The sequence below is a fragment of the Triticum aestivum genome, chromosome 5D, assembly GCF_018294505.1.
Source record: "Triticum aestivum cultivar Chinese Spring chromosome 5D, IWGSC CS RefSeq v2.1, whole genome shotgun sequence".
NCBI classification, from domain to species: Eukaryota; Viridiplantae; Streptophyta; class Magnoliopsida; order Poales; family Poaceae; genus Triticum; species Triticum aestivum.
The window spans coordinates 534,676,440-534,688,623 of NC_057808.1; the positions used below are offsets into that span (position 1 = coordinate 534,676,440).

The 12,184-nt window shown below is 43.9% G+C and overlaps 1 long non-coding RNA gene across 1 annotated transcript; it reads left to right on the forward strand.

Moving 5' to 3' along the window:
- Positions 1 to 9,251: 9,251 nt before the first annotated feature.
- LOC123126041 (uncharacterized) lies at positions 9,252 to 11,617 on the forward strand. Its single transcript, XR_006461540.1, has 3 exons — positions 9,252 to 9,634; positions 10,315 to 10,501; positions 11,510 to 11,617. It is a non-coding gene; the product is annotated as an uncharacterized lncRNA (long non-coding RNA).
- The last annotated feature ends 567 nt before the right edge of the window (positions 11,618 to 12,184 follow it).

Below are 12,184 nucleotides of genomic sequence, written 5' to 3' on the forward strand. Positions count from 1 at the left end.
GTCATATTAATTTTGGTTTAATGTCTCGGCTATCCAGCATGAGTTTAATTCCGAACTTCACAGTTGCCAAAGGTTCTAAGTGCCATAGTTGTGTGCAATCTAAGCAACCTCGAAAGCCTCATAAGGCTGCCGAGGAGAGAAACTTGGCACCTCTAGAACTCATACATTCTGATCTTTGTGAGATGAATGGTGTGTTGACAAAAGGTGGAAAGAGATATTTCATGACTTTGATTGATGATGCGACTAGATTTTGCTATGTTTATTTGTTGCAAACTAAAGATGAAGCATTAGACTACTTTAAAATCTATAAAGCTGAAGTTGAAAATCAACTAGAGAGAAAGATCAAGCGTCTTAGGTCCGATCGTGGTGGAGAGTATTTTCCAAAAGTTTTTGATGAATTTTGTGAGGAACATGGTATTATTCATGAGAGGACGCCTCCCTATTCACCTCAATCAAATGGAGTGGCCGAGAGGAAAAACCGCACATTGACTGACTTGGTGAATGCCATGTTAGACACCGCTGGTTTATCTAAGGCATGGTGGGGGAGGCTCTATTGACTTCATGTCATGTCCTGAATAGAGTTCCCAACAATAATAAAGAGAAAACCCCTTATGAGGAGTGGGTTGGGAGAAAACCATCACTTTCTTATTTGCGCACTTGGGGATGTTTGGCAAAGGTCAATATTCCTATTCCTAGGAAACGCAAACTTGGACCAAAAACAGTGGATTGTGTCTTTCTAGGGTATGCTCAACGGAGCATTGCTTATAGGTTTTTAGTGGTAAAATCTGAAGTACCTGATATGCATGTTGATACTATAATGGAATCTCGTGATGCAACATTTTTTGAGAACATATTTCCTATGAAAGATATGCATAGCATCGCTAGATTTTCTTCTGAGATAATTCCTGAATCTAGTACAACTGATGAATATTTCGAACAATCACATGAGGAAGTCCTTGAGAAGGATAACAATGAAGTTCCTAGAAGGAACAAGAGACAAAGGATTGCAAAATCCTTTGGTGATGATTTCATTGTATACCTTGTGGACGACACACCCAAGACGATTGCAGAAGCATATGCATCTCCGGATGTAGATGATTGGAAAGAAGCTGTTCATAATGAGATGGACTCAATTCTTTCTAATGGAACTTGGGAACTAACTGATAGACCATATGGTTGTAAACCTGTGGGCTGTAAGTGGGTGTTCAAAAAGAAGCTGAAGCCTGATGGTACTATTCATAAGTACAAGGCGCGGCTAGTGGCCAAGGGCTACACTCAGAAAGAAGGCGAAAATTACTTTGACACCTATTCACCCGTTGCTAGAATGACCACCATTCGAGTGTTACTTTCCTTGGCTGCCTCTTATGGTCTTATCATTCATCAAATGGATGTAAAGACAGCTTTTCTCAATGGAGAGTTGGAAGAGGAGATCTATATGGATCAGCCTGACGGGTTCGTGGTAAAGGGTGAAGAGAGAAAGGTGTGCAAGTTGTTAAAATATTTGTATGGTCTGAAACAGGCACCTAAGCAATGGCATGAGAAGTTTGAAAGAACTCTGACTTCTGCAGGATTTGTCATTAACGAGGCTGATAGATGTGTTTACTATCGCCATGGTGGGGGCAATAGTGTCATATTATGTTTGTATGTGGACGACATACTGATCTTTGGTACAAACATTAATGCAATTAATGAGGTCAAGTCTTTTCTATCAAAAAGTTTTGACATGAAAGATCTGGGAGAAGCCGATGTAATTCTAAACATCAAACTTATTAAGGGTGAGAGTGGGATTACATTAACGCAATCTCACTATGTTGAGAAGGTCTTGAACCGATTCGGTTTTATGGATAGCAAGCCTTCTCCAACACCTTATGATCCCAGCGTCACACTCAGAAAGAACAAGAAAGAAACGAGAGATCAATTAAGATACTCTCAAATTGTCGGTTCACTCATGTACTTAGCTAGCGCTACAAGACCAGATATCTCTTTTGCTGTGAGCAAACTGAGTAGGTTCATGTCCAACCCGGGTGATGATCATTGGCATGCACTAGAAAGGGTCTTGCGCTATCTGAGAGGTACTATGAGTTACGGAATTACTTATTCAGGGCATCCTGCTGTGCTAGAAGGATATAGTGATTCAAATTGGATCTCCGATGTTGATGTACTTTACGCAACAAGTGGGTATGTATTTACTCATGGTGGTGGCGCGGTGTCATGGAGGTCTTGCAAGGAAACCATATTGACGAGGTCAACTATGGAAGCAGAATTAACTGCTTTGGACACAGCTACTGTTGAGGCAGAATGGCTGCGTGAGCTCTTGATGGACTTGCCGGTTGTTGAAAAACCTGTACCGGCTATTCTTATGAATTGTGATAACCAAACGGTTATCGCTAAAGTGAACAATTCTAAAGATAATGCAAAGTCATCAAGACACGTGAAAAGACGTTTGAAGTCTGTCAGGAAGTTGAGAAACTCCGGAGTAATAACTGTTACGTATATACAAACAGACAAAAACCTGGCAGATCCCTTTACAAAGGGACTATCACGAAATGTGATAGATATTGCATCGAGGGAGATGGGTATGAGACCCATAGATGTTACACCATAGTAGTAACCCAACCTTTGTGATCGGAGATCCCGTGAATTAGGATCTGGGAAGAACAAGCTATTGGTTAACTGAGGAGAGTAATAACTTATGATCGTCTCCAAGTGAAGATGCAAAACTCTCAGAGCTGTAAGGCTCAGATCTGTAAGGCAGGTTGGCAACATGCCTTAATGTGGTTCTATTGGCTATAATTAGCAAAGATGTTGTCCTACAGAGCAGTCTTGAAAGAACACACCTATATGAGTTCTGACTGTAAACGTCGCAGTCTATGAGATTTGGGTGATCTCTAGTAAGCTCACGAAGAGACCAGGGAGTATGACGTATAAGCTCCAAACCGCGGGGTAGCCTACTGGCGGTCAGGTACTGGTTAAGACTTTGAGTGAAACCTGTTCACACAAAACTAGCAATTCAAGGCATAGTCCATTGTCAAGTTGTGAATGGATGTAGCTTAAAGTTCTAGGCAGAAGTTCAACTTAACAGTCTCTGCTGAAACACCGATATATTAAACAAGTGGTGAGAGAAGGCAAATCTCTAAATGGGTATTTGAGATCTGGTGGGGGGTTGTTAGAATTAATGGGCTAGGCCCATAGCAATTTCTGAAATCTCAAAGCCCATGTGTAAAATGGCAAGTGGTGGTGCTAAGTTTAGTCCCACCTTGGAAGTTGAAGAAGAGTTGGACCTCTTTATATAGTGGGTTCTCTCCACCACTGTGACGCCCCCGATTTGACCGTACACTAATCATGCACGCAAATGTGTACGATCAAGATCAGGGACTCACGGGAAGATATCACAACACAACTCTAAAACATAAATAAGTCATACAAGCATTATAATACAAGCCAGGGGCCTCGAGGGCTCGAATACAAGTGCTCGATCATAGACGAGTCAGCGGAAGCAACAATATCTGAGTACAGACATAAGTTAAACAGATTTGCCTTAAGAAGGCTAGCACAAAAGTAGCAACGATCGAAAAGGCAAGGCCTCCTGCCTGGGACCTCCTAACTACTCCTCGAAGCCGAACTCCATGTAGCATCATCCTCGGGATCTCTAGCTCCTGGACTCCAGCATCTGGTTGCGACAATCCGGTATAGAAAGGGGAAAAGAGGGAGAAAAGCAACCGTGAGTACTCATCCAAAGTACTCGCAAGCAAGGAGCTACACTACATATGCATGGGTATATGTGTAAAGGGCCATATCAGTGGACTGAACTGCAGAATGCCAGAATAAAAGGGGGATAGCTAGTCCTGTCGAAGACTACGCTTCTGGCCATCTCCATCTGGCAGCATGTAGAAGAGAGTAGATTGAAGTCCTCCAAGTAGCATCGCATAGCATAATCCTACCCGGCGATCCCCTCCTCGTCGCCCTGTTAGAGAGCGATCACCGGGTTGTATCTGGCACTTGGAAGGGTGTATTTTATTCAGTATCCAGTTCTAGTTGTCATAAGGTCAAGGTACAACTCCGGGTCGTCCTTTTACCGAGGGACACGGCTATTCGAATAGATAAACTTCCCTGCAGGGGTGCACCACATAACCCAACACGCTCGATCCCATTTGGCTGGACACACTTTTCTGGGTCATGCCCGGCCTCGTAAGATCAACGCGTCGCAGCCCCACCTAAGCACAACAGAGCGGTCAGCGCGCCGGTCTAATCCTAAGCGCGCAGGGGGCTGGGCCCATCGCCCTATGCACACCTGCACGTTGCGAACGCGGCCGCGAGCAGACCTAGCAACCCACACGATCACGGCGGTTACGTCAAAGCGGTCCAACACGGCGCGCGCCACTCAGTCGCTGACGTCACGAAGGCTTCGGCTGATACCACGACACCAGGATACCCATAACTACTCCCGCGTAGATGGTTAGTGCGTATAGACCAAATGGCCAGACTCGGATCAAATACCAAGATCTCGTTAAGCGTGTTAAGTATCCGCGAACGCCGACCAGGGCCAGGCCCACCTCTCTCCCGGGTGGTCTCAACCTGCCCTGTCGCTCCACCACAAAGCAACAGTCGGGGGCCGTCAGGAACCCAGGCCCACCTCTACCGGGGTGGAGCCACCTGTCCTTTCAGCCCCCTCATCAGAATCACTTGCGGGTACTCCTCGAGCCGACCCGACTTTAGTCACCACATGTGTCATGTATATAGTATATAAGTATATACCCGTGATCACCTCCCGAAGTGATCACGGCCCAGTAGTATAGCATGGCAGACGGACAAGAGTGTAGGGCCACTGATGGAACACTAGCATCCTATACTAAGCAGTAGGATAGCAGGTAAGGGTAACAATTGTAGTAATAAAGACAGGCTATGCATCAGGATAGGATTAACGGAAAGCAGTAACATGCTACACTACTCTAATGCAAGCAGTATAGAGAAGAATAGGCGATATCTGGTGATCAAGGGGGGGGCTTGCCTGGTTGCTCTGGCAAGTAGGAGGGGTCGTCAACTCCGTAGTCGAACTGGGCAGCAGCAGTGTCGGTCTCGTGGTCTACCGGAGAGAAGAGGGGGAAGAAACAGTAAATTCACGGCAATAATGCAAACATAAGCATGACGATGCGTGACATGACAATGAACAGTGCGAGGTGTGTCCTAACGCGACAGTAGGTGGTACCGGCGAAGGGGGGAACATCCGGGAAAGTATTCCCGATGTTTCGCGTTTTCGGATAGACGGACCGGAGGGGGAAAGTTGCGAGTTCGATAGGTTAGGGAGGTGTGGTGGACGAACGGACTGCGTACACGGATTCGTCTCGTCGTTCTGAGCAACTTTCATGTTGAAAATATTTTAATCCGAGTTACGGATTAAAAGATATGATTTTCTAAAGATTTTATTAATTTCTGGAATTTAACTAATTATTTAAATTAATTCGAAAATGGATTTATGACATCAGCATGATGTCATGCTGACATCAGCAGTCAACAGGGGTTGACTGGGTCAAACTATCGTGTGGGTCCAGTGGGACCCACGTGTCATACTCTGTTAGGTTAATTAGGGTTTAATTAAACTAATTATGTTTAATTAAACTAACAGGTTAATTAGATTAATTCATTAGGATTAATTAACTTTAATTAATTAATATTAACATGATTAAATAAGTTAATTAATTATCTTAATTAATTAATTCTTTATTTATTTATTCTTATTTATATATTTATTAATGTTTATTAATTAATTTATTATTTTATTATTATTATCTTTTATTTTTATTTTATTTTATTTTTTTAATCATTTTCATCATTTTTTAATGTTCCAGGGGCTGGGCCCCACATGTCATGGGGCCAGGGGGGAAGTGGGTTCGGCGTTAGCGGGCGCCCGGGTGTGGTGCGCGTGCCCGAGGCCGTAGCCTGCCCCGGCGACGGGGGGGGGGCGAGCAGAGGCGCGGGCGAGCGTGGGGAGCGGCAGCAGCGGCGGCCGGCGTGGAGCTCCGGCGGGAGGCAGAGGCGAGCGAGGTGGGCACCAATGGGGGAAGCGGGCGAGCAGGGGGCGGACTCGCCCGAACGGGCACAAGGCGATGGCGACGGTGCGGCCGGCAGCGGCGACCAGCACCGCGGCACGGCGGCCGGAGGCGAGCGCCGGAAGGGGGGAAGAGGCATCGCGGGGAGAGGGACGGGGGCCGAGGCGAGCGCGGAGTGGGGAGGGAGCCGCAACCGCACGACAGCAGGGCCGCGCGGCCGTGGGCGCGTGTGGAGGCGCGCCGGGCGAGGCGAGGATGCGGTGAGCGCAGTCAGCGCTCGTACGAGGCGATGGTCCGAGGCGTGCGCCGGCGCGGTGAGCACGTTCGGGGCCCGATCGGCGAGTGTGCACGGCGACGGAGGGGAAGAGGAGGGAAGGCGGAGGCCGATGGCCTCACCGGCGTTGCAGGGGCACAAGGCGGCAAGGCTTGGTGAGGCGAGTCGGGGAGGAAGACGAGGAAGGCGACGATGAGGTGGAGGCGGTCCAGCAAGGTCCTCCGGCGGCGGAGTCGTTCCGGGCGACGAGGGCGGAGTCGGGGATGGGCGGCTGCGTCGGGATCGGGCGCGACCCTGATCTAGATCGGGACGAGGGGAAGAGAGACGTGGGGGGGGGAGGAGTGTGGGGGTAGTGGGTGCGGGGGTTAGGGTTCGGTGGTGAGGGGGGCAGCCTAAGTAGGCCAAGGGAGTGGGTGGGCCGGCCCATTCGGGCGGCTGAGGCCAGCTGGGCCACTTGGCCCAGCGCGGGGGTCTTTTCCTTTTTTTGATTGTCTTCTGTTTTTTTTGTTTGTGTTTTCTTTTATTTATTTTCCTTTACTGTTTTATTTTATTTCTTTAATAGTTATAGTTTTATAATAAGTTAAAGCCCACACCTAAATCGGAGTTGTAAAAAGTTTTTAGTGACTAAATAAACTAGTTTAATATTTGTTTAAATTTAATAACACTTATATAATTGTTTTTGCTACTGTTTTATTCATCTCATAGTATTTAAACATTTTATAAAGGTGTGGTTTCTCCACCATAATTACCGGGCCGTGGCGTGGCGTGGCGTGGCGGCGCGTACATGCGACATGCGCGTGAATGGTCCGACGAAATCCGGTCCGTCTCCTTGCAGGAGCGCAACTTCCTTTTGCCGTTTTATTTTTATGTCTTGGCAGACAAGTTTTTGATTTCTTGTCCGGTAAGTATACGAATTAGAAACCGAGTCGGTTTGGGATTGTGGTCGCGACACAATACCGCCTCTGGTCCTAATATATATACAGCTACCGGCTGCGGCCAGAGACACACCGAAAAACACATAGGGTTTTGCCTCATCTCACAACTTGCGCCGCCATCGTAGTCTACTCCATCCCAAACGCCGGCGTGCATCGGCGCGTGGGAGAGCAGGTCTCCGGAACCGTTCGTCTTTGCGATCCTGCACCGGGAGAGGACGAATTAGGTTTTTGGGAAGCGCTGTGCGCGACTGCTCAAATTCGTCATCACGGGTCGTCTTCCGTCCAAGTCGGGCGGTGCTACTCATCGTCGTATTCATCGCCGTCAGCAGCAGATCGTCGCCAACATCGTCATCAACACTGTCGCACCCATAATAGCTAACGATCAGTACGTCCAACATCCTCTGTTCATGTCTGTTTCTACAGCTATTGTTACGTGTTTGCTACTGTTATGCATGTCTTGCTGTTCTTCTAGTTTGCTAGATTATTGCATGCTAGTATCTCTTCTAGTCATGAATTATTTACTGAAATTAATCATGAACTTGCCTAATATTTCAACAATGGCTCTCCGAGATGGCTGCTGCGGCACCGTCGCCGTCGTTCTTTCCATGGACGACCAGGTGAGGTTCCTCCGCCCTTTTTTTCTCTCCCAGTTCTCTTATGTTCCCCCACTTTAATGTCTCTAATCGATCCATGTTTTTTCCCTTTCTCCACATCTGAGTTTGATTTCTACAACTGATTCAGATACTCAGGAGTGGCCCGTGCAAACAATGTACAGGAAGCAAGCCAAGCAGGTGACACTGGATCAAGAACCTGCAATTTTTATGGTGTGTTTTGCTTGATCTTATTTTTCCTTTTCTTTTATGTATGTATGATGCTTAGGAAAATGCATTGTATGATATATATTGGAGAGAAAAAGGCATAAAAGCAGCACTACGGGTTCACCTAATAGTACAAGGTTAGATTTTCTATGAAGTTGTTGATTAATGGTAGTTTGGGAACGCTTAAGTACCAATGGTAACTAATTTGCAGTTGCATACATGAAGGTTGGTACATGAGTTTTTGCATCATGTTACTTTTGGTGAAATATCACAACAGCTCAAGATAATTTTGAATTGGATGTGTCCCTTTTATCTATGGTTGCCCATTATAGAAACTGAATTTCATACAGTGCTCTGATGAAGCCCCACGAATGCTTATCAACAGAAGGTCCAGAGCATTTTCCACATTTCATGATTGTATTTGAAATATTTCCATGATGCCCCTCTATCGAATAGGCCCTTTCAGTTCTTAAAAAGGTTGCTTTTCAATTGAAAACCAGTGCGGCAGATTTTGTTCATGTCGACATGGTGGCGTTGTAGATGGGGATACATGCACAACTCCAGTTCCAACATACCTTGCTAGCTAGGACCTTGACGAGGATTAGATGGGCTCTCGGTTGTTACTTACCTATTTTGTTGTATGTGTGTATCAAGGGTAGGGCAGGGGAACCACGAATATAAATATAAATAATTCCAAGAAAAGAAAACAATAATTAATGTTGAGGCATTCATTCATTCAGCAAAATGCCTCCCTCTTTTCAGGCTGCTTGCTTATCATTGTTATATAGCATCTGGAATCTTTTTTGAGTAAATTGTAGTCTGTTATACACAACCATGTCTCTGTATATAAATGTATCTTCCTTTTTGTTTCCTTCCTACTTATACATAATATAATATGCAGGGCAGGGCAGACAACATGTGTCGTCAACCGTCGACAATTCAGCTGTCTCCAAATGAGCAGCTTGCTGCTGAAGAAACCTTCAAGTTGCACTGCAAGCCAGTTGAGCTCTGCATTGTTATCCAAAAACGAGTCATTGATAATGGATGTTATTTGTTTCTGTGAACACATTTGATGTAGACCCAAAACCTACTACTAAATGGTTCCAATAAATAATGCATATGGCCGTAGAACTCTTGATCAACATTCTGTGAGCAGACTAAGAAGTGACCTAATACTGGTATGCAAATCACAGTCATGCCAATTTCAGTATTGTCTAAATTGATCACGGTGAAACTACATCTGCTGTTCTAGATTCAAGTTGAGTCTTGACCTCTATAAATATGTACTTGCTTTTCCTCTCCATAGGTTTCTAGCATTCTGAATGTATCCTATTGGCACATAATTACATCAATTTTCCTTGCAAATCAACTTAGAAATCCATTGCCCCCTGTACAAAATCAACTTTCAATGGATCATGCCCATGCATAACTTCAGTTTTGGCTGGATTTTGGAACTGACAAACATTAGTTGTATATGTGTATTCAGGTAAAGAAAAGACATGGTATTCAAACTATTCTGGTTTCTCTATTAAATCGAAGATGACAACGACATCGACGAAGGTCTGTATGCTCCTGTTGTCAAGTCTGCTTGATTTTTTCTTCTAATTTTAGCTAGCTCTGCCTGGTGAAAGCATTCTTCCATGCCAAGTAGCCAGTCAGCTTGCCAACATGATACAGAGTAGCGTTTAGTGACTTTTCCTCTCATGTAAACATGCATTTGTTTCAGGCACTAAGAAAAAACACACGTGTTCTAAAATGCTTTCCATTGCAGGTTGTTCTTGAAGGATTAGTTTTGTATATCTTCTATTATTTAATAAACATTAAATGCTCGGTTCATTTCAACCTGAACTGTATTGTTGGAGACATGCTCTATAGTAAGTCGCTGATTTCCAAGTATTCAGGCAAAAAAAGGCGTGTTTAGTCAGATTTAGCTTTTGAACTTCCCTCGAGATATGTCCCAACCATCATATTTTAAATAGCTTCTGTTTTCTAAATACGAGACACTGGACATGACAGTATGTAACAATGTGTCGATGTTACTTTTCATTTACATTCACATGCTGTTGTAGTGTTCCAGGCTTGCAAATGATAAAACATTTCAAGTAAGTGTGCAGTACCACTCACTCGTTCCTAATAAATATGCAAGCTTTTTTATCCTCTGTTTTTCTTTACCCAGTGAAACTCTTTGAACAGGGCACTCTTGGTTAAGTCTGATTCTTTTAGTTCATAAATATGTACAGGGATGAGGCGGCAATAGTTGCATTCTCTGTATATGAACATGAAGACCTAGAAGGTCGTCTCCTGGAAAGGGATGCTTCATTTACAAGAGCGGCTCTCCCCAACAACACTGTTGTGATGTACTGAAGCCTCCCGTTCCACATGTTGGGTACTTACACCTCAACGTCACTTCTATGAGTTGTGGCCTAGGTTAGGTCGATCCCTAATCTCTGTTCCAATTTATTCTGGTGTCATTATTCTCAGGATCCTTTTAAATAGTGACTTATGCGCTGCTTTTGTATTTTTTGGGGCTGGAGATAGGTTGATTTAGATTGCTAACTAGATTCAGGAATTAAGTATCAATTCATTTGTGTATTTCTTAGAGAATTAACCTGGCCAGCATAAATGGATTGGCACCATATTTGGATTGATTATTATAGTTACATTAAGTTTATTCCCTGTAAGGCTATAATTTTCTACCTATTTTTCCTAACCTGTAATGTCTTTACCTCAGGCATGTTAGAGTGCAGAGTATATGGTGTATATGTCCTTGCTTATCCGTTCCAGTTCTGCAGTTCCTTGACACAATGTGATATTGTGCATTGTTAAGTATACTTAATTTGATTTTATAGAATAGGGCTGCTACTTTATATTTTGGTAAAGAAGAGGATGATGTTTTGGTCCATGATATTATAATTGATGTGGTTCTTGCATGAACCAGTATGTGATTATTTCCAGTTCTGCAACAGAGTGAGTAACTAGAAACTTTAGCGTGTTCCAGTTTTAATGCTTACGTATCTTTTGATTGTGGAAATAAACACTTGATAACCTTTGACCGCAACATCAAATGATATGCTATCAATTTTTCATTGAGCTTTGGAAGTTGGATCTGCCACTAATACATATATGTGAGCTAATATCTAATGCAAGTGCGAATATATCTTTTGTTGGGTGATGTGGTCTCCTTTATTTCACTTATATAACTGAGCTTCGGAGAAGGCCGTTTTATGCCATTTGATTTCCCTTCTCATGACTTAAAGGAGGAGGTGATATTAGATTATTGTTATGGTAGGTGTAATCTTTTGTCTTCGATGGTATTATGTATTATGAGTATGGAGTTATCTTATTCCAAGTACAGAAGGAATTGAATCTGCCTTGCATGACCAATGTTTTTATCTACGAATGACCTTATTCCATTTTCTACACCTCGACATACAGATCAGCATGTGTATGTGCCACAGCTTGTGGGAGGGACAAAATGGGAGGTCGCCTTGAAATTGTGGAAGTGCAAGGGAGGCCGGAAGAGTGCATTGCTACACTGCTGCCATGTTTCTCCTTATTGCTGCCGACTCACCTTCGTGTAGCGCTATTTCCATAGGTATAAGAGTTTCAGTAGTTTCAGCTCCTGCAAGTCGTCATTTTGTACTGAATCTTGCCCTATGTAAATGTACAGCCTGAAACATGTTACCAATGAATGGATAAGTATATATTCAATGCTTGTGGTTATAGTTGATATCGATTGTCTTCTTGATTTTGCTTTGCTGATGCTTTTGATATATGGGTACTTCAAATATGTATATTAGGTATTATCGGGAGCACAATTGTATATGTTCTATACAAGTATTACCGGGCTGGATACTGACTCTTTTATGCCATGTAGATTTTGCTATTTCAAACAAGGAATAACAGTCCTTATATTCTTCGGATTGATTACAGCCAAATTGTTTCTGAACAAGCGTAGATACAAATACTAATGCAGTTTTACTCATCCCAGGGAACCAGCAACAACCACATTATGAAAGGGTCAAGGAGTACTGATCCGATATGCATCAATGACAATGAAGGTAAAACTCTAATATAGCCTCCTGTGACATATAAGATTACTTGGTGATA